General features: G+C 38.1%; 1 protein-coding gene across 2 annotated transcripts in view; it reads right to left on the bottom strand.

The window, feature by feature from the left end:
- TRPC6 (transient receptor potential cation channel subfamily C member 6) overlaps positions 1 to 22,898 on the bottom strand; it is a 140,230-nt gene that overhangs the window by 117,076 nt on the left and 256 nt on the right. The gene's annotated exons all lie outside the window — the stretch shown is intronic.

Here is a 22,898-nt window from a genome sequence, read left to right as displayed (position 1 = left end):
GTTTTCTCACTCCATTTGGTGCTTGGCTGAGTTCCTTATCTCTTCATTTGATGTTTTAGGGTTTCAGGATTGTTGTATTCTCTGTTCGGCTTAGTTTTTCGGATCTTTGCTGTGGACGGACGGCGTGGTGCTTCTGCCTAGAGCGCCATTTTGCCAGAACTCCTAGAATTTTTTAAGTCTGATAACTTCCTACCAGCTTACTTGGTATTGTTCAGTATTTTAGTCTGTCCTCTTTTTTAACCCACAAATTAGGCATTATTATCATACTATATTTATTTAAATATACAATATTTATTTAAATTTACCTACCTATTTATCAATTTCATTGCTCACCATTCTTTTTGTATTTCAGCCTTCTTCCTAGGATAATTTTTCCATCTTTCTGAAGTAACGTACATCTTTTACAAGTTCATTTAGTGTAGGTATGTTGAGAGCTACCTGGCCAACCAACTAGAAGGGATCCTTATTTGTGCCCATTCCAAAGAATGGCGATCCAACAGAATGTGGAAATTATCCAACAGTATCATTAGTATCCCACGCAAGTCAAATTTTGCTGAAGTTAACTAAAATAATGATTGAAGCACTACATTGACAGGGAACTGTCAGAAATTTAAACTGGACTCAGAAGAGGACATGGAAAGAGGGATGTCATTGCTGATGTCAGAAGGATCTTAGCTGAAAGCAGAGAATACCAGAAAGATGTTTACCTGTATTTTATTGACTATGCAAAGGCATTCGACTGTGTGGATCATAAAAAATTATTGATAACATTGTGAAGAATGGGAATTCCAGAACACTTAATTGTACTCATGAGGAACCTGTACTTAGACCAAGAGGCAGTCGTTAGAACAGAATAAGGTGACACTGCCTGGTTTAAAGTCAGGAAAAGTGTGCATCAGGGTTGTATCCTTTCACCATACTTATTCAGTCTGTATGCTGAGCAACTAATCCAAGAGGCTGGACTATATGAAGAAGAACGGGGCATCAGGATTGGAGGAAGATTCATTAACATCCAGTAATATGCAGATGACACAAACTTGCTTGCTGAAAGTGAAGAGGACTTGAAGCACTTACTGATGACATAAAGAAAACAAAAATTCACACAACTGGACCAATAAGCAACATCATGATAAATGGAGAAAAGATTGAAGTTGTCAAGAATGTCCTTTTACTTGGATCTACAATCAACACCCATGAAAGCAGCAGTCAAGAAATCAAAGGACGCACTGCATTGGGAAAATCTGCTGCAAAAGACCTCTTTAAAGTGTTGAAAAACAAGGATGTCACTTTGAGGACTAAGGTGCGCCTGACCCCAAGCCAGGGTGTTTTCAATCGCCTCACATGCTTGCGAAAGCTAGACAATGAATAAGGAAGACTGAAGAAGAATTGACGGCTTTGAATTTTGATATTGGTGAAGAACATTGAATATACCATGGACTGCCAGAAGAACAAACAAGTCTGTCTTGGAAGAAGTACAGCCAGAGTGCTCTTTGGAAGTGAGGATGGCAAGACTTCATCTCATATACCTTGGACGTGTTATTAGGAGGGGCCAATCCCTGGAGAAGGATGTCATGCTTGGTAAGGTAGGGAGTCAGCAAAAAAGAGAAAGACTATCAACAAGATGGATTCACACAGTGGCTGCAAAAATGGGGTCAAGCATAGCAACAATTATGAGGATGGTGTGGGACTGGGAAGTATTTCATTCTGTTGCACATAGGGTCACTATGAATTGGAACCAACTTAATGGCACTTAACAACCACAACAACAACGTTGGTGATAAATTCTTTAGTTTTAATTTTCCTGACATGACTTTATTTTAACCTCTTCCTTGAAAGAGAATGTTGCTGAGTACACAATTTTAACATGACTTTTAATTTATTAGTCTATTATCTTCTGTCTCCCATTATTGCTGTTGAGAAATTTGCTGGAAAAAAAAAATGTCTTTCCTTGATAGTTCATCTGTATTTTTCTCTCTGGTTGTTTATAAGATATTTTTAATGAATTTGGCAATTCAATTTCACTTCCTTGTATGTAGGTGTGGATTTCTATTTATTTATCCTGTCTGGTATATGTTATGCCTCCTCTGTCTATAGCTTCATGTCTTTCATCAATTTTGATAAAGTACTCAGCCATTATTTTCCCAATTATTTCCTCAATTACATTCCCTTTATTCTTTGCTTATGGGACTTTGATTATATGTAAGCTAGTCTTTCCTATTTTAGCCTCCATATTTCATAACCTCTCTCATATTTTACATTTCTTATCTCTCTGTGCTGCATTCTGAAAAACTTCTAGTTTCTATCTTCGAGTTCACTAATTCTCTCTTCAGCTGTGTCTAATCTCACACCAAAACCAAAACCAAACCCGCTGCTATTTGAGTCAATTCTGACTCATAGCGACCCTATAAGATAGAGAAGAACTGTCCCATAGCGTTTCTAAGGAGAGCCCGGTAGATTCAAACTGCCGACCTTTTTGTTAGCAGCCATAGCACTTAACCACTATGCCACCAGGGTTTACAATCTTCCACAAATGAACAATATAATTTAAAAATGTATAATTTAAAAAAATCAATAGTTTAGAAAATCTTCCACAAATAACTCTAATCCATTGATTTTTTTAAATTATATATTTTTATTTCTGCAAGTTGTATTTCTTGGTTTTGTTTATTTTCAAATATGGTTGCTCATTTTTTATAGTTTCCTTTTCTTGTTCATTTTGGGGATCCCATCTTTTATTTCTTTATACAATTCATGCAAAGTTATTTTATGTTCTTTATCTTTACTCCATATGTTGAAGCCCTTGGAGATTTAATATCTTGTTTTTTCTTTCTACTGATTCTCACTTACGATGGCTGTTTTTTTGTGTATTTAACATAAATATGAATTCATAATGAAAGGGCACAGATTTGTAGATAACCCAAGGACCAGGGATTAATTGAGGAGTCTTAGGTATAAGTCATAGTCTTATCATCATGGTCTTAAGAAACTCTGTCTTTCAAGAGAGCTCACTGCTCACTACTGCTTTGACATCAGCCTACCGCTTGTGTATATGTGTGTGCATATGTATATTCAGGTATTGGGTTGAAGATTTCCATTACTTCTTGCAAGCACAGAAATATAACTTATGCCTTATGAAGAATCTATTTTTTTTTTTTTAATGTTAGGATGACCTCCAAGATTATCTAGTCCACTATATTGTTGGAGGTACAATTTCAAAACAAGTATTCTTTAAAACCTCATAATATTCATGGGAGAAAAACATAATTAAATGATAAGAAGTTTCTTTAATAGCAGAATTTTCACCCTTTGAGGGAATTTTGCTCCATAAAATCTTGAGTGATTTGACATAGGATAAACTTCCTCTATATTTTCTGAAACTACAGAATTTGACATTATACTGAGACTCTCAATGAGGAAGAAGGTCAACATTTAGATAAAAATAAAAGTCAAACAAATTCCTTTATTCCCTAGTTTAAATATGAAATCACTGTTATGTTTTTATTTAAGAAACATACTGTGCTACCAGGGGTCCTTTACCTTTTAAATACTAAAAAAAAAAAAAGAAAAGCACTGCCACTGAGTAGATTTTGACTCATAGTGACCCTATAAGACAGAGTAGAACTGCCCAATAGGATTTCCAAGGAGCAGCTGGTGGATTCAAACTGCCGACCTTTTGGTTAGCAGCCAAGCTCTTAACCACTGTGCCACCAGGGCTGCTATCTTTCATACAGTAGGTATTTAATGGGCATTTGCTTAGTTAAAATATACTATTTCCCAATTTTCTGATAACATCTGGTCATTGGATCCTAGTTAGAAAAAGGAATTTTTAATCTCATATTTGTGTGAATTTGTGTGAATAAATACATAGTAATGGTTTTCTTGACTGTAATTAGGTCTGTTTTCTAACTATGGTTTTCATAGTGAATCTAAAATAGCTGAAGCAATAGGTTTTCAAAACTGATGCATATTAGAATTATCTGGGGAAATTTAAAAAATGTGGGTTCCTAGGTTCTACCTCCAGAAATCCTGATTCAGTTGAACTCTAGTAAGGCTTAGGGACCCTAAATTTTTCAAAATCATCCAGATGATTCTGATACATAGCTAGATTTGGAAACCATTGATTTAAACATGTTTTAATCCACATCACTTGGCATACATGTTTAGACAAGAGGTTCCTAATATTTTCTCTGTGATCACATCATTTAATGTGCAACTCTCTTACTTCAGTAATATATCTCTCTATGATTTTCTCATGCAGGTTGTATCAGACCCTTGTGAGTAAGAAATGGGGTTAACTTCTAAGTCCATCTGGGCATAAGAGGAACTATCATCCAATTTGAAAATAATTGGCCTAATTTCTAGAAAACAGAATACAATGCAAATCTACTAAATGACTTTGACTAAGTTCTGCCCAGGTACAAGTTGGTCCAAATAAAACTTTTATTATCAATAATTTGTAACTTTTAGATCATTTGCACTTAACCATTTTTTCCCTGCTTTCTTGATTTTAAGTTGGGTACTTCATTTAAATATTTAAGATTTTTCTTAAATAATGAGCTTGGATCTCAGGAAGTTTGGTATTCACAAATCATTTCAAGTTAAATTAAATAAAAATTCAAGTACCTTTTCTCTTGCCATTTTAATAAAATCAAATCAAATATTCCCATGGGTGTTCTATTAAAATGACATGAGAAAGAAATTTTTTGTGTTAATATTTTCTTGTTTGTAGGATTATTAAAAAATACTGAACAGCACCATTTTAGGGATGAAGATTTTGGGCTGAAGAGTGTACGAAGAGAGCTATCAAAAATTCATCAAATAATCTGAGCTACAAGAATATAAAACTCTAATCCTGTAATGTTTCTGAAAGGGCTAATATGCAAACATAGTGCCCAAAAGACAAAGTCTAGCAATAGCGTATAGAGCCCCTAGAGTAAAAAATTTTAGAGCTAAGGTCAATCCACTGAAATAATTTGTATGAGAGAGGCATTGATTTATTCAGCCAACAAATATTTACTGAGTCTCTGCCAAATGCTAGCCACTGTTTACAGACTAAATCCCTATCCTCTTGGAGCTATCATTCTACTGGAGGGGAAGTGGTGTAGAACTAAACCCATTGCCATTGAGTCGATTCCAACTCATAGCAACCCTACAGGATAAAAAGAACTGCCCCATAGGGTTTCCAAGGACCAGCTGGTGGATTCGAACTGCCAACCTTTTGGTTAGCAACCAGGGCTCCAGTACAGAACTACAAGGGTCAAAACAAACCAACAAACAACACAGTCAAATCTGGTTCAAACTGGCTCAGATACTTAAGCGCCGTAAGTTCCTGGGCAAGTTATTTTACTTTTTTGAACTTCTGTTTCCTTATTTACAAAAGGAAATGATATTACCTACTACACAGGTTTGCTCTGAGGATCAAATAAGCTAATGTAAATAAAGCAGAAGAGTGGCATGGTCTTCCCTGTGTTTAAAAGTCTGCTGGAGAATGAACTCCAAATCTATTAAATTCTAATTAGATCATAAAAAATATTATTTCCCTTGTAATCTTTCTCTCCCATTTACTCTAATTCTAGCACACTGAATGCCATATTTCATTGACTCTAAGACACACGTTTCTCCCATTTTAACTTCTTTGGAATTGGAGTTTATCTTATTATCTAAGCCATCTTGTAATCGCTATGAGTCAGGTGTCAGTCAATACTGCAACAGTTTTTATTGCCAGTGCACGTACAAGCATTAAAAGCAGTGGCATCCAAAGTTTCAGTTGCTTGAAAATAAATCCTGGAAATAGTTGTGAAACATTCCTTACAAACCTAAGGAATAAATGTGTGTGGGTATGTCTGTGCTTGTGTACATGTGAGTTAGGGAGGGCAGAGAGTACGTAAAGAGCAGAGGTGAATCAGATTTGTTTAGCAACATTCTGGAACTATTAGTCAATATAGGTATTTCTATATAATTACAGTTAAATTGCTTAGCACCAAAAGCTTTTTGATATATCATGAATTCTTTGGGCTCCTTAATGAAATGCATCACCAGTGTTTTTTTTGGCACAGAGGACAATACCATATGGAAAAACATGAACACTGAAGATTCTGGGTTGAAGAGTGAATGAAGAGAGTCCATTCCTGAATGTGAACGAGATGTAGGAATAACTTAACAAATTAATTTTGCTTATATTTTCCTTTTTATATGTGTATAACAGTGACATACGATTCTAATATATATCTAATTAACTATAAAGAGATATTTCAATAGATTTCTTAAAGGAACATAAAATATTAGGGAAGCGGCTACCATTACTAAACATTTTGATCAGATATTCTGTAGAAGAATCCTGACCAAAAGGGAGAAAATGCAGAACAGAATTTCAAATTCTCATGGAATTCAGACTTCCTGGAACCACTGAAGCTGGATGAATCCCTGAAACTGTTGCCCTGAGATTATCTTTAAACCTTAAGCCAAAAATATCCCCTGAAGTCTTCTTAAAAGCAAACAATAGTTTAGCTGCACTAGTAAAGAATGTCTGCCTTGAGCATCATGTTCTTTCAAAATCATTTATATGGGATCAAATTCAGCAACTCAAAAGACTGTATAGGAAACTTATGGGGCAGTGAGTTTATGTTAATGGGAAAGGAACAACTTGGAAAAGGAGAGGGAGAATGTTCTGCTGTATATATTCTCAGCAATAACAATAAAAATAAGATAAATTATAAAAAATATATATATCAGAGTAGGTTACAATGAATAGAAGCTTAGACTTGATGAAATCTGGTGTTCACTGTTCCTAAACATGGTGCCTGGTACATAGAAGGAGCATAAACAAATATTTGTTGAATGAAATTACTTAGTTCTTCAGGATAGAATACACTGTCTCGTCCTGAAGCCCCTCAAAAAAAGGATTCCTGCAGAAACCACTCCACTGGGTGGTAACAGGGATTCTCACATTACCCAAGGATCAGCCATTCAGTTACCACTACCACCCTTCATTCCCACGTGTCTGTCAGTTTATTGTACCGTGGGGGCTTGTGTGTTGCTGTGATGCTGGAAGCTATGCAACTGGATTCAGATACCAGCAGGGTCACCCATGACGGACAGGTTTCAGTGAAGCTTCCAGACTAAGACAGACTAGAAAGAAGGACTCGGCAGTCTACTTCTGAAAAGAATTAGCCAGTGAAAAACTTATGAATAGCAGCAGAACATTGTCTGATATAGTGCCGGAAGATGGGCCCCTAGGTTGTAAGGCACTCAGAAGACGACTGGGGAAGAGCTGCCTCCTCAAAGTAGAGTCGACCTTAATGACGTGGATGGAGTCAAGCTTTCGGGACCTTCACCTGTTGACGTGGCGTGAGTCAAAACAAGAAGAAACAGCTGCGAACATCCATTAATAATCAGAACATGGAACGTATGAAGTATGAATCTAGGAAAATTGGAAATCATCAAAAATGAAATGGAACGTGTAACATCGATATCTTAGGCATTAGTGAGCTGAAATGGACTGGTATTGGCCATTTTCAGTCAGACAATCATATGGTCTACTATGCCGGGAATGATATCTTGAAGAGGAATGGCGTTGCATTCGTCAAAAAGAACATTTCAAGATCTATCCTAAATTACAATGCTGTCAGTGATAGGATGATATCCATATGCCTACCAGGAAGACCAGTTAATATGACTATTATTCAAATTTACACACCAACCACTAAGGTCAAAGATGAAGAAATTGAAGATTGTTACCAGCTTCTGCAGTCTGAAATTGATCAAACATGCAATCAGGATGCATTGATAATTACTGGTGATTGGAATGCGAAAGTTGAAAACAAAGAAGAAGAATCGGTATTTGGAAAATATAGCCTTGGTGATAGAAACGATGCCGGAGATCCCATGATAGAATTTTGCAAGACCAATGACTTCTTCATTGCAAATACCTTTTTCACCAACATAAACTCCAATTATACACATGGACCTCACAAGATGGAATATACAGAAATCAGGCCAACTACATGTGTGGAAAGAGAAGATGGAAAAGCTCAATATCATCAGTCAGAACAAGGCCGTGGCCGACTGCAGAACAGACCATCAATTGCTCATATGCAAGTTCAAGTTGAAGCTGAAGAAAATTATAACAAGTCCACAAGAGCCAAAGTACAACCTTGACTATATCCCACCTGAATTTAGAGACCATCTCAAGAATAGATTTGATGCATTGAACACTAACATACAAAGACCAGATGAGTTGTGGAATGACATCAAGGACTTCATACATGAAGAAAGCAAGAGGTCATTAAAAAGAAAAAACAGAAAGAAAAGACCAAAATGGATGTCAGAAGAGACTCTGAAACTTGCTCTTGAACGTTGAGTAGCTAAAGCAAAAGGAAGAAGTGATGAAGTAAAAGAACTGTACAGAAGATTTCAAAGGGCGGCTCCAGAAGATAAAGTAAAGCACTATAATGACATGTGCAAAGAGCTGGAGATAGAAAAACAAAAGGGAAGAACACGCTCAGCATTTCTCAAGCTGAAAGAACTGAAGAAAAATACGAGTCTCGAGTTGCAATAGTGAAGGATTCTAGGGGGAAAACATTAAATGACAGAGGAAGCATCAAAAGAAGATAGAAAGAATATACAGAATCATTATACCAAAAAGAATTGGTCGATGCTTAACCATTTCAAGAGGTAGCATATGATCAGGAACCAATGATACTGAAGGAAGAAGTCCAAGCTGCACTGAAGGCATTGGCAGAAAACAAGGCTCCAGGAATTGACGAAATATCAATTGAGATGTTTCAATAAACGGATGCAGTGCTGAAAGTGCCCATTTGTCTATGCCAAGAAATTTGGAAGATAACTACCTGGCCAACTGACTGGAAGAGATCCATATTTATGCCTATTCCAAAGAAAGATGATCCAACCGAATGCAGAAATTATTGAACAATATCATTAATATCACACATAAGTAAAGTTTTGCTGAAGAGCATTCAAAAGTGGCTGCAGCAGTATATCGATAGGGAACTGCCAGAAATTCAAGCTGGACTCCAAAGAGGACTTGGAACCAGGGATATCATTGCTGATGTCAGATGGATCCTGGCTGAAAGCAGAGAATACCAGAAAGATGTTTACCTGTGTTATATTGACTATGCAAAGGCATTCCACTGTGTGGATCATAACAAATTATGGATACCATTGCAAAGAACTGGAATTCCAGAACACTTGATTGTGCTCATGAGGAACCTGTACATAGATCAAGAGGCAGTTGTTTGGACAGAACAAGGGGATACTGCATCGTTTAAAGTCAGGAAAGGTGTGTCAGGGTTGTATCCTTTCACCATACCTATTCAATCCGTATGCTGAGTAAATAATCCGAGAAGCTGGACTATAAGAAGAAGAACAGGGCATCAGGATTGGAGGAAGACTCATTAACAACCTGCGTTATGCAGATGATACCTTGCTTGCTGAAAGTGAAGAGGACTTGAAGTACTTACTGATGAAGATCAAAGACCACAGCCTTCAGTACAGATTACACCTCAACATAAAGAAAACAAAAATCCTCACAACTGGACCAACAAGCAATATCATGATAAATGGAGAAAAGATTGAAATTATCAAGGATTTCATTTTACTTGGATCCACAATCAACACCCATGGAAGCAAGAATCAAGAAATCAAAAGATGTACTGCACTGAGCAAATCTGCTGCAAAAGACCTTTTAAAGTGTTGAAAAGCAAAGGTGTCACCTTGAAGACTAAGGTGCGCCTGACCCAAGCCATGGTATTTTCAATCACATCATATGCACGGGAAAGCTGGACAATGAATGTCATGGATTAAATTGTGTCCCCCAAAAATATGTGTCAAATATGGGTCAACTTGGTTAGGCCATGATTCTCAGTACTGTGTGATTGTCCTCCATATTGTGATTGTAATTTTATGCTAAAGAGGATTAGGGTGGGATTGTAACACCACCCTTACCCTGGTCACATCCCTGATCCAATGTAAAGGGAGTTTCTGCGGGCTGTGGGCTGCACAACCTTTTATCTTACAAGAGATGAAAGGAAAGGAAAGCAAGCAGAGAGTTGGGGACCTCATACCATCAAGAAAGTGGTGCCAGGAGCAGAGCGTATCCTTTGGACCTGGGGTCCCTGAGTGGAGAAGTTCTAGTCTGGGGGAAGGTTGATGAGAAGGCTAATGGAGAGAGAAAGCTGGAGCTGACACCCTGAATTCGGACTTTTAGCTTACTTTCTGTGAAGAAATAAATTTCTGTTTGTTAAAGCCATCCACTTGTGGTGTATCTGTTATAGCAGCACTAGATAACCAAGACAATGAATAAGGAAGACAGAAGAAGAATTGACACGTTTGAATTGTGGTGTTGTGCTGGCAAAGAATACTGAATATACCATGGACTTCCAAAAGAACGAACCAATCTGTCTTGGAAGAAGTATAACCAGAATGCTCCTTAGAAGGAAGGATGGCGAGACTATGTCTTACATACTTTGGACGTTGTCAAGAGGAATCAGTCCTTGGAGAAGGACATCATGCTTGGTAAAGTAGAGGGTCAGCAAAAAAGAGGAAGACCCTCAACAAGATGGACTGACACAGTGGCTGCAACAATGAGCTCAAGTATAACAGCGACTGTGGGCGTGGTGCAAGACCAGGCAGTGTTTCGTTCCCTTGCACATAGGGTCGCTATGAGTCAGAACTGACTCAAAGGCACCTAACAAAAACAACAACCACCCTTCAACCTATGCAATGCAAAATTCTATTTCAAGGAAGCTAACATTATAATAATAAAAATTAGTTTTTATCTATAACAACGTGACTTTCTAAAAAAAAATTTTTTTTAAATAGCTTTAGAAATCATGTCATTTCCAATTCTTAATATAACTGTCAAGATAATTTTGTTAGTAATTCCCATGGAAAAAAACTCTTGCCAGTTTTGAGCAAGGGTTTTGTGCTGACCCACTACATGTTAGGACAAAATGTTCTTTGTGCTGCAAACCTGAGCTGCTGTAAATGAAAATGAAACATGAAATTTGCCTTGAATAGGCGATCAATCTTAACATGATTATACATACTGTATTGATTTCTAGCAATATATACATTCAGACAGATGTCATACAAAATGTTTTTTAAAGAAATTATTCCAATCCTGCAATATTATCTCCAGTTTCACACTCTCATTTGTGTCAGGTAAGTCTCTTTGATAAAACTGCATTGTGTTATCATAGAAGCAATTCCATCCACATGATAGAATTAAAAGTAAAAGAAAGTTTTGTCTCTGATAATCTTTAGAGTCTTGATCAGTTTGTGGCTCATTTGGTAGAATCAGTAAGTAATCTACAGACTACTTTGTTTTGGTACATTCATAGTCTTCCTTTGGAGACAAAGATTGTCAGTTTTTCAAATCCTATTTTTTTACACTGCTGATTGAAATAAGTGATAAGATGAAATCTCCTTTTTTCTCATCTCTGCCAGCTACTAGCTATGTAACCTTTGGTAAGTCACTTAACCTCTCTTTGTTGTGGTTTTTTTTTTTTTTTTAGTCAGTAAAATTATAAAAGTACATATCACATAGGTTTGTTATAAGGATTAAATGAGTTAATACCTATGAAGTACTTAAAGGAGAGCCTAGCACATCAAAGCCCCCAATAAACGTTAGCTATTATTTTTATCATTACAGGACATAATCATATAAGGTCAACAGAAATGAATTAAAAAATAGATGAATGAATTAGTGAGAGAAGTAAGGGATGGGCAGAAGGGAGAGAGGGGGAAGCGCTCTTGAGACAGTAGACACTTGTTATTTTTGGTGATGGGAAAGGTAGTACTGAATGTGGGTGGAGTAGACACAGCTTGACCAAAGTAAATGATGTCACTAAGAAGTGCAGAAGAGAAAAGAACATTTTTGGTAAAGGATATGACAAACATAATTTTGAAATAACACCAATAACAATAAAAAAAAGTGTGTTGTTACACAAATATGTATATAGGCACATATGTGTATGATATGAATATGTGGGTACATATGTGAGCACAGATAGATGTATTTATAGGCATATGTACATACAGGTATTTGTGTGCATCCATATATATCCATATATATAATAAGTCACATAGGGAACAGAGTTACGGATACTTCTTAGACGTAACCACATCTCACGAGATTGGTTTTCTGGGTGTGAGGGCTTAGGACCATAGGCTTGTGGGACAACTTATTTAATTGGCATAATATAGTTCATACAGCTTATGTTCTACATCCCAATGTGGTAAGTAGTGTCTGGGGTCTTAAAAGCTTGTGAGTGGCCATCTGAGATATAACTATTGGTCTCTACTCATCCAGAACAAAAGAGAAAGGGAAACCAAAGACTCAGGGAAGAAAGCAGTCTACAGGACTAATAGTCTACATGAACCATGGCCTCATCTATCCTGAGACCAGAAGAACTAGATGGTGCCTGGCTACCACTACTGAGCATTCAGAGCAGGCCACAACAGATGGATCCTGACAGAATGGAAGAAAAATGTGAAATAGAACTCAAATTCTTAAAAAGTCCAGACTTACTGGACCGGTTGAGACTAAAGAACTCTCCAAGACTACCACCCTGAGATACTCTTTAAATCTTAAACTGAAATTATCCCTTGAGGTCACCTTTTAGCTAAATAACAGACTGGTTCATAAAGAATATCATCCATGAGTAATGAGCTCCTTTAAAAAAACCATCTATATGAGACCAAATTGTCAAAAATTATTCTAAAGCAAAGATGCGAATGTAAGGGGGCAGGGAAACTAGAGTACTGGAAATGGTACAACCAGAGCAGAATAAATGAGAATGATGACGCATTGTGAAAAATGTAACCAGTATCACTGAATAGTTTGTGCATAAATTGTTAAATGGGAACCTAATGTGCTGTGTAAACTTTCACCTAAACCTAATAAAATATTATTTAAAAATAATAATAAATAAATAAAAAGAAGAAATGAAATATAAGGCTCACCCTTCCCGGGTAATTAAGATTTCAATGGAAAGAGAAGGTAGGGATGCTGAGCACAATTGTTGCTGCCATTCATAAACTTTTCTTTCTGTCTTTTCCCTTGCAACCTGCAACATGGCTGAGATACAATGAGCACAGCACAAGGAATCTTGGTTCAGTGGATCGGAGCCGACCTGTGGCTCCCCAAGTACCTATGGAAAGGGAGAGAAGCAGGAGTGATGAGTAAGTGTGCTCTCCAGGAGCACCACCCACCTTGCATCCAGCTAAGGCTGGCCAGGCTTGATTACATGGGATGCTGAGAGGGTAGGTAACGCTGCAGCCTGCCGGCTCTTCTGTTCGTGAGTCCCAGCTTGCACTATCTGACATGTATAGGTTTTTGCCCACTTGAAAACAACTTGCTGGCTGTGTAACCTGTTGCTTAACATCTCTAACTTTCACCATTGGCATTTATAAAGTGGATATTTAAAAAAAAAAAAGCCACCCCAAGGGGCTGCTCTGAGGAGCAAACGTATTTGTATGACAACTAGCAAAGGACCTGCTACCGAATACGTATTCAAAAAATGTTAGTCCTCTCAAATATATGTAAATGTTTTGGAAGAGTCCTACAGAGAAACAGCAAACTGCATTGAAATGGAAATAGTTCCTTTTAACACTGTTTCTCCTCTTTGTCTTGGCTGGGTTACCTGAATTAAGTAGAGAACAGGTATGTCCCAGTCATATATGTTGTTTGGATATCTGTAACACTTATTTTGATGTGCTGCTCTAAACAAACCGACATTCTACAAGAAATGTGATTCAGTTCACATTGACTTAAATTCACGTTCATTCCAATGGCTTCAAGAGCCTTGAACAGCATACCAAATTTTAGATGCCACAGTTTAATTGAAATTTGGCATATAGATGAGCACTTTCCCATGTATAGAAAACTAGTAGAAGATTGTTAAAGAGCAATCACAAATGGTAATTATATCCAACTGGATCCAATTATATTTAGCATTTTATATGAGAGAGAGAGAAAAACAAGAATAGACTCAAGAAACTGTTTTCCTTTTATGATTTTTACTCTCCAAGAGGCAAAGATGAATTGCCTTATGCAGTTACTTCTCATAACTCAAGGAACATAACTGTCTACAAAAAATTTATGTAATGTCTTCCTAGCCATAAACAAACACGCGGTTACAGAATAAATGTGGGCATTTAAGCACATCTGGCAATAACTCCACAACCTAGCATGCTGATCCCTCCAAAAAATGTTTCATGATAACATCTGTTACCAAGGGATGTTGATTACTTCAAGCCAGGTGAGTTTACCTGGTTTCTGTCACACATAACACAGAACTCTGAAGAGATTACTTACAAGAAACTTACCGTTAATCCAAGTGTCTCGGGAAAATGCTGATTCCTAAATGGAGCAGGGCAGGGTTTCCAAAGGTGATTGCCACCCTTGCTTTTCCCTCTGAGAGTAGTTTCCAAACTGCAAACCCTTAACCAAGGTCCAGGTTCTTAGATGTTATTTAGAAGGACATAACAGATACTAGAGTTCTCTCTGAATTCTAAACTCCTACCTATGTATAAGACATCATGAGATAACACGTGCTCTCTTCGATTGATTTTATTTATTGTTTGATAAGTATGTTCTTGTAAGAAAATGAGCCCCTTGAATTTATTTGGAAATCTTTTATACTGTTCCTCGGCTGTCATGTTCTGATGTGACTGCCCCTTTGGGGTCAGAGAGTAAAGCTGCACTTCTGTAAGTGGTAGGGTCTTTCTTTAATGGAGGGGACATACCTAATGTCAATCATCTAGGAAAGTAGGAGACCACAAAAAAAGAAACGGAGTTTGAAAAGCAGATTTTAAACAGGAGAAAAAGAGGGGAGTCCTTTGTCTGTCTGGGCTAGACTCTAAAGGGATGGTTTGATTGAGGATGGTCTGAGGATGGGAAAGAAGAATGTCTCTGCCAGCTGGTCAAGTCTTGGGGCTCGGCAGGGGTCAGGCCTTAGAAGGCTCCGTAAATGAACTGGATGAGCAGTTATAGCCAGCCAAGAGTTTCGTCTGTATATTAATTCTCTTTGGTTATCTCCAAGCGTTTAACAGGTCCTGGTAAAGATACAAGGAGCCCTGGTGGTGCAGTGGTTAAGCACTTGGCTGCTGATTGAAAGCTTGGTGGTTCGAACTCACTGGCCGCTCTGCGGGAGAAAGAAACACTTAGAAACACTACGGGGCAGTTCTAGTGTATCCTATGGGGTTGCTATGAGTCAGAATCAATTCAACGGCAACGGGTTTTGGTAAAGATACGGGAGTCACTGGGTGGTGCAAACAGTTGATGCACTTGGCTGCTAACCGAAAAGCTGGAGGTTCAAGTCCACCAAGAGGCACCCTGGAAGAAAGGTCTGGCAATCTACTTCAGAAAAATCAGCCATTGAAAACCCTGTGGAATACAGTTCTACTCTAACACATATGGGGTCGATGGCAAATGGTTTTGGTAAAGATACAGCCTCATCTCGGGTGTGTATAGACAACTTTAAAGGAGGACACTGGCTAGAGGGATAAAAGGAAAGCTTCATAGCAGTGACAGTAGCGATTACTGAGAGATTCCCCAGGAGGTGAACTGCAGTGGACAGGGAGCTGGAATATAAGATGTGGATGTGGAACTCATTCTTCTACCTAACTTAGAGGACCCAGATGCTATTGCATTAAAAGAACCAGCACCACTTTATTCCTTATTAGGATAAATATTGAGGAAAACGATCACGTCTTTGCTGAAGAATAAATTAACGAATACCTTCTATTTGCTAGAAACGCTGCCAAGAGTAGGGTGATGAAGGATAACCACACTTCTGGAGGCTTACAGTTGAACAGGGGAAAAGAGATACATAAATAACTGTAAAAATAGTGTAACTGATGCTGGAACAGACATATATCAGACATATGAAGGCAAAGATGAAGAAGAGATAATAAGCCAATAATAATTTAATGTGATTCACAGGCCTAAGTCCATATTCTTACTTCAATCTTAAACTTCTTTAAGAGAGGAATGTGTTCTATCAGCACATAATGACAGAAAAAATTTTCTAGCCTAAGGTCTGAATTTTTCATTCCCTTATCTATGAGGAAATGTGTTCAACTGACTGAGCTTATTTTACCTGAAGAAAAGAAGGCTGGATTTGTCTTATTTATCTGTGGTCTTCAACCTTAGGTTGATTCTTTTAAATCAAGGGCTTCAAATCTGAGTGAATCCTAGGTTTCATGAATGGGTAAAATAAAATCCTCCCGAAGTAAATCAATATTTTTTTATTTTATTTTATCGTACTTTAAGTGAAAGTTTACAATTTAAGTTAGTCTCTCATACAAAAATTTATACATACTCTGTTATGTGACCTTAATTGCTCTCCCTATACTGTGACAGCACATTCCTCCTTTCCACCCCTGATATCCCATGTCCATTCAACCAGCTCCTAACCCTCTCTGCATTCTCATCTCACCTCCGGACAGGAGCTGCCCATTTAGTCTCATGTATCTACCTGAGCTAAGAGCAAACTCTTCACTAGTATCATTTTATGTCCCATAATCCAGTCTAATCTTTGACTGAAGAGTGGCCTCGGGAATGGTTTTAGTGCTGGGTTGACAGAGAGTCCAGGGGCCATGCTCTCTGGGGTTCCTCCAGTCTCAGTCAGACCATTATTAAGTCTGGTCTTTTCACTAGAATTTGAGTTCTGCACCCCACTTTCTTCCTGCTCCAACAGGGACTCTCTATTGTGTTCCCCGTCAGGGCGGTCACTGGTGGTAGGCGGGAACCATCTAGTTCTTCTGGTCTCAAGCTGTTGCAGTCTCCTGTTTATGTGGCCCATTCTGTCTCTTGGGCTAATGCTTTCCTTGTGACTTTGGTGTTCTTCATTCTCCTTTACTCCAGGTGGGTTGGGACCAATTGATGCATCTTAGATGGCGGCTCACTAGCTTTTAAGACCTCAGACGCCACTCACCAAAGTAGGATGCAGAATATTTTCTTAATAAACTTTGTTATTGACCAATTGACCTAGATGTCCCCCGAAAGCATGGTCCCCAGACCTCTGCCTCTACTATTCTGTCCCTCGAAGTGTTTGGTTGTATTCAGGATACTTCTTAGCTTTGGTTTAGTCCAGTTGTGCTGACTTCCCCTGTAGTATGTGCTGACCTTCACTTCACCTAAGATAATTCTTGTCTACTATCTAGTTAGTGAATAACCCTCTCCCTCCCTCCTCACCCTTATAACCATCAACAAATGTTTTCTTCTGTGTTTAAACCTTTTCTTGAGTTCTTATGATAGTGGTCTTATACAATATTTGTCCTTTTGTGACTGACTAAATTCACTCAGCGTAATGCCTTCCAGATTCCTCCAAGTTATAAGGTGTTTCACGGATTCATCGTTGTTCTTTATCGTTGCATAGTATTCCATTGTGTGGATATACCATAATTTGTTTATCCATTCTTCTGTTGATGGGCACCTAGGTTGTTTCCATATTTTTGCTATTGTGAACAGTGCTGCAATGAACATGAGTGTGAATATATGTATTCGTATGATGGCTCTTATTTCTCTAGGACATATTCCAATGAGTAGGATAGCTGCATCGTGTGGTACTTCTATTTCTAGCTTTTTAAGGAAGCGCCAAATCGATTTCCCAAGAGGTTGTACCATTTTACATTCCCTCCAGCAGTGTATAAGTATTCTAGTCTCTCCACAAGGTCTCCAACATTTATTACTTTGTGAAGTAAACCAATTTTTTAGTGGATCCATGACTTATTTAAAAAGTCTTTTTTTTTTTTTTTCTGGTCATGTCAAATAAGTGATATCTATGTTTAAAGACATCCTATCAGCAAACACCTACTTTGTATAAAACACTGTGTTAATAATGACAGCAGAAACAATAATTTTATGTAAAAGAAAAAACAGTTCTTACAAGCTACATACTACATAACTAAATATCAAAATACATTATGAGTACATTTCTACTTTAAGTAATTTAAATTTTAAAACTTACTGGTGTAAATCCCTTTTATTTTATTCATTTTTAATACTTCCTCTTTGGTGTTCTGCAATTTCAATATGGTATGTTTAAAACTAGGTTTATTTTTCTGTATCTCACTAATAATTATACTTCTTGAACATGAGAATTCATCATTTCTGGAAAATTATCACCCATCATCTGTTCAAATGTTGCCCCTCTCCCATTCTCTGTATTCTATCCTTCTGGAAATCCTAGCTTCTCATTCCATGACTCAATATTTTTTATATTTTCCATTTCTTTATGTCTCTATATTGCATGCTGGGCATTATCTTTAATTATGCTATGCCTAACCTGCTGTTTAACTCTTCCATTGAGTTTTTTTATTTCAATAATTACAATTTTTATTTATTGATGTTCTAGTTATTAGAACATTTGTTGTTTTAAATAAGTCTTGTTCTGTTCTTAGGGTTTGATTTCTTCCTTCATATTGACCTTTTATACATACTTATATTCTCTTCCATGCTGTTATCTTATCTTAGTTAACTAGTGCCGCTGTAACAAAAATATCACAAGTGGTGGCTTTAACAACAGAAATTTATTTTCTTACAGTTCAGGAGGCTAGAAGTATGAATTCAGGGCACCAGCTCTAGGACAAGGCTCTCTCATCTGCCCTGTGGGAAAGTCCTTGTCTCTTTCAGCTTCTCTTCCTTGGTTTCTTGGTGATTTCCACGTGGCATCTATCTTTCCCCATTCCTGCTTCTTTCTTCTATACCTAATCTGCTCTTTTATATCACAAAAGTGATTGGTTTAAGAAACACCCTATACTGATATGGCCTCATTAACAAAACAAAGAAACTCTATTCCAAATAGGATTACATCCACAGGTATAGGGAGTTAGGGTTTAGAACACATATTTTGGGGGGACAGAATTCCATCCACAACATAACTTCTTAAGGATCCAAGACTGCTGTTATGTCTTACGCTAACTCTCACGGTTTGTATGATCTGCTGACTCTCATTCATGGCTGACTGTTTCCTTGTATGTTTTGTCATTTACTATAGTGAGCATATATTTAGCAGGGTTTACTTTTTACTAAAAATCTTTGACAGTCTACATGGTTGGTACTATTCTTTGGTGGTACTGTGTTTTACTTTTCTGGGAGCCTCAGGGGTATTTTTCAGCTTTCACAGACATATATGCCAGACATCTGGAGGCAAAAGTGAGGGAGAGGTAAGAAATATACAATAATTTAATGACTCATAGGCCTGAGTCCATACTCTAAGGATTTGAGGATTCCTTAGAGGATTTCTAGGTCACTTAGGTAGTGTTAAAACAAAACAACAACAAAAAACAAAACAAAACAAATAAAAACCATGCAGTCCAAGGAATGGAATTCCTAGGAGAAGACTGCTTTTCCTCATATTAATGTTTCTTTTTCTCACTCTGGCTGGTGGGCATATTTTTCTAGCCTAACTTTTCATTAAAATAAAGGTCCTATTTTAACGGTCTTTACAGGAGTAGGAATGTCTTGGTTCCAACTTTCTGTCTCATCTGGGACAAAGACCTTAGCTTCTTTCTCCATATGGACAACAGCCTCCAACATCTTGAGAGTTACTGAGAACCTTAACTTTCAAAGCCAACCACAGCATCAGTTCAGTCTACACTTGGGCTTTTACTTCTTTGCTCTGGGCACATAGTAACTCCCTTTATTTTTTGTAAAACTGGGTAATGTTTTAAAATCATTTTTAATATTTTATCCAGTATTCCTAGATATTTGTAAACATAAGCTTTTTAGATAATCTCGGTCTACTGTGTTGCTAAAACTTTAGTTTAGAAACAGTTTACTGCTTCATTATTCATAATTACTTAATCAGTACTTCCCAAGAAGAAAATTTAGCTGGACTGTTTTTCAGATGTTGAGAATGTAGAAACTCTTGATATTTTTTTTTTATATTCAGGATTCTTCCTCTTGTTCAAAAGTGATGACTAGAAACATATTTTCTAAGTAAATGAAGAAACTCTCTGATATACCCACTGGGATCTTGGCAGGACATGGACCATATCTTGCTAATGACCACTGCAAATTGATCACAACAGAATGATTAACTGATTTCCAGGTGAAAAGTTGACCAAAAAAAGAAAATTTGAATATTTTTCTAAACACCATTTCCAAATGTTATGACTTACGCTATTAAGACCTGAGAATATTTAATCGCTCTCAAACAAGTTAACTTACCATAATTTTCAGCAATAAAACTACATGAATATGTGTAAAGATCTTTCTACATCAGTAAACTCTGGAACAGTATTTTTTTCTTTTTTTTTTTTTGGTAAGAGTCATAGAATTTATCCCACAAAAATGACAACTTACAAAAATTTAGGCTGTTATAAAGAAAAATCTCAAGTTTGGGAAATTGCCAATACATGTACCTAAAGTCTACTAGTGATTGCCACTGGCACGAATACTACACCTCCCACTTCGCAACAAGATATGAAATTGTTTAAATCACAATCTCAAAAGCATATGCAAGGACTTATTTATGTTCTCTACCAGAGAAATAATTTTCTTTAGTTCATTCTCATAAATCATAGGTGTAAAGTACTGTTGTTCATTGGCTACATTTTTTGTTACTTGATTATTAAACTGGGAAGGAAAAAAAGACCACCTTGCCAGAGAAAACAGTGCATGAAAAATAATTATAGAATCTTTTGGGGATAACAGACTCAGACAAGACTAAACTCTGATTCTGGGACTTAGTCCACTCTTAAATTTAGTATGGTTCAGCCAACATGAAACAGGGGTACTCATTATCAACTAAAAGCGCAGTAAAGTATTTCTGTTCATCTCTCTGCCGTTCAGGTCCATCTATTAAAAGTGGTCTGGATTTGCTGAACTAAAGAAAAAAAAGCTTACTCTCTAAATAGCAGATAATGTAAAAAACTAGATACATCAATTTGGCAGTAAACTGCATTTGAAGAAGGCAGTGGCGAAAAGTTTTCAGTACAACTTGGAATTCTGACTATATTTCTCTATCGTTACTAATTTATAACCACAATTGTTTAAATCAAATTATTTTTCCCACAAACACAGTAACTACTGTTTACAGGGTGATCTGGTAATAAAAATAGAAAAGATTGTGTCCATTTTTAAAAAGGGGTATAGCTTTTTTAAGTTGTTTAATTTAGCCTGCAGGTAACTTTACCTAACATAAAACTTTCAAGCTTAGATCTAAAGTCTTAGCCAGTAAAAAAACTCCATCTAAATTTTAAATATATAGCCTCCAACAAAGCAAATTCGAAAATGGCTGCATTAAGAATACCCAAGACTGATTAATTTTTCTATTGTTATTTTTTCTTATCATCTGTCTCCTTGCTACTCTAGTGTGGACCACGGACAAGCAGCATCAACATCATTTGAGAGATTGTTAGAAATGGAGAATCTCCAGCTGTACCTAAAATCTGAATTAGGGTCTGCATTTATCAAGATCCCTCGGTGACCTTATGCCAATTAAAGTCTGCGAAGCCCTGTACTATGAGAAATAGAAATGTTTTCTAATTTAACCTTAGGGCCAGGTTTTTTCTTGAAGTGAACATGCAAATGTTCTGAATTCTATACATACTGGTGATCGTTGCATAATTCTCTGTATTTACTAAAAACCGCTGAATTATCCACTTTTAAAGAGGACTTTTATGGTATGCAAACATCTCAATTGTTTTAAAAAGGGGGGGGGGAGGGAAAGTAAGCTATAGCCAATGTTTTAAAAGTCTATAGGCCTCGGATGAATGGAGCCAGTTCCAACTTTTGTCTTTTATCTTGGGGGGAAAATATACGTTTTGTTTCCTGAGGTTCAGCTCTTACTTTGAAAGGGAACCGCGGCGGCCCTTGGCTCCAACAGCCCTGGCCGGTACCCGTAAGGCCCACCCAGTCATCATAAGGGTCCATGAAGCGGAACTCTCCTCCCCCTAGAGCTGTTTGGAGAGCTGAGAAATGCTTTCCTCGGGAAACGACAGTGGATGGCTGTGACCAGTCAAGAAACTTGACTACCCAATTAAGTAAAGGGGTAAAGCGGAGAGAAACGCTATCTGCCAGCTGCACGTGTAGTCACACGCCTGTGGAGGAGGGGAGGCTTTTTTCTTCCCTTTTCCACCCTCCACCATCCACCCCTCCCCCAAAAAAAGCAGACTCTTAAAGTGTCGTAAGTACCTGAAGTCCACTACAAAGCACCCTGTCGTTCTACAGTTCGCAAGTCTCCCCGCCTGCGCCCATAACAGACTTGTCTCCCTTAGTAAAAGATTCGCGCCACCGGCGCAGAAGCCTAGAGGTTCTCCGTCTCAACCTCAACGCCCGGGACCGAGGGAGAGGATGTTCCAGCGACCACTAGCCAGGACCACCCAGTCCCACGCGCATCTTCCAACTTTCCGGTTGTTCGGCGGGTCGTGGACCCGTGCGCGCCACATGAAGGGCCAAGGCTGGCAGAGCGTGTAGACTGCCGGGCGCACGGGCTCCCTTGTTTCCCGGACGCACCGAGGCGGCACCAAGGACCCCTTAGAGTCAGCTCTCCCGCATGGTGTAAGAGTCACGGGGACGCCGATTCGAAACAGTCTCTTGCCCGGAGTATGCCTTTTGCGCAGCGACACTGGGTCTCTTTGAGTGGCGCGGAGTGACATCTGGGTCGAAAAAATTGACCAGATAGCTGATCACCTGCGGGCCCGAGCACTTGGCCGTCTCAGACTCTTGGGGGCAAACATATCCAGGCGTACTCATCAAGGGCAAACCCAGACCGGCGCGCACCCATCCCTTCACTCGGGCACCAACCTACACTCGCGCGGACCTACTACCACCGGCACTCTCAGGCACCCGTGCGTGTTGAGACTCGCCCGCGCCGACCCTCGTACGCCCACTACTGCAAGCGCACAGCTCCCCGCGGCTCGCC

This window comes from Trichechus manatus, unplaced genomic scaffold (assembly GCF_000243295.1).
Source record: "Trichechus manatus latirostris isolate Lorelei unplaced genomic scaffold, TriManLat1.0 scaffold00148, whole genome shotgun sequence".
Classification (NCBI taxonomy): domain Eukaryota; kingdom Metazoa; phylum Chordata; class Mammalia; order Sirenia; family Trichechidae; genus Trichechus; species Trichechus manatus.
Note: the sequence above shows the minus strand (reverse complement) of the source record. Positions and strands in the feature narration are given on the sequence as shown.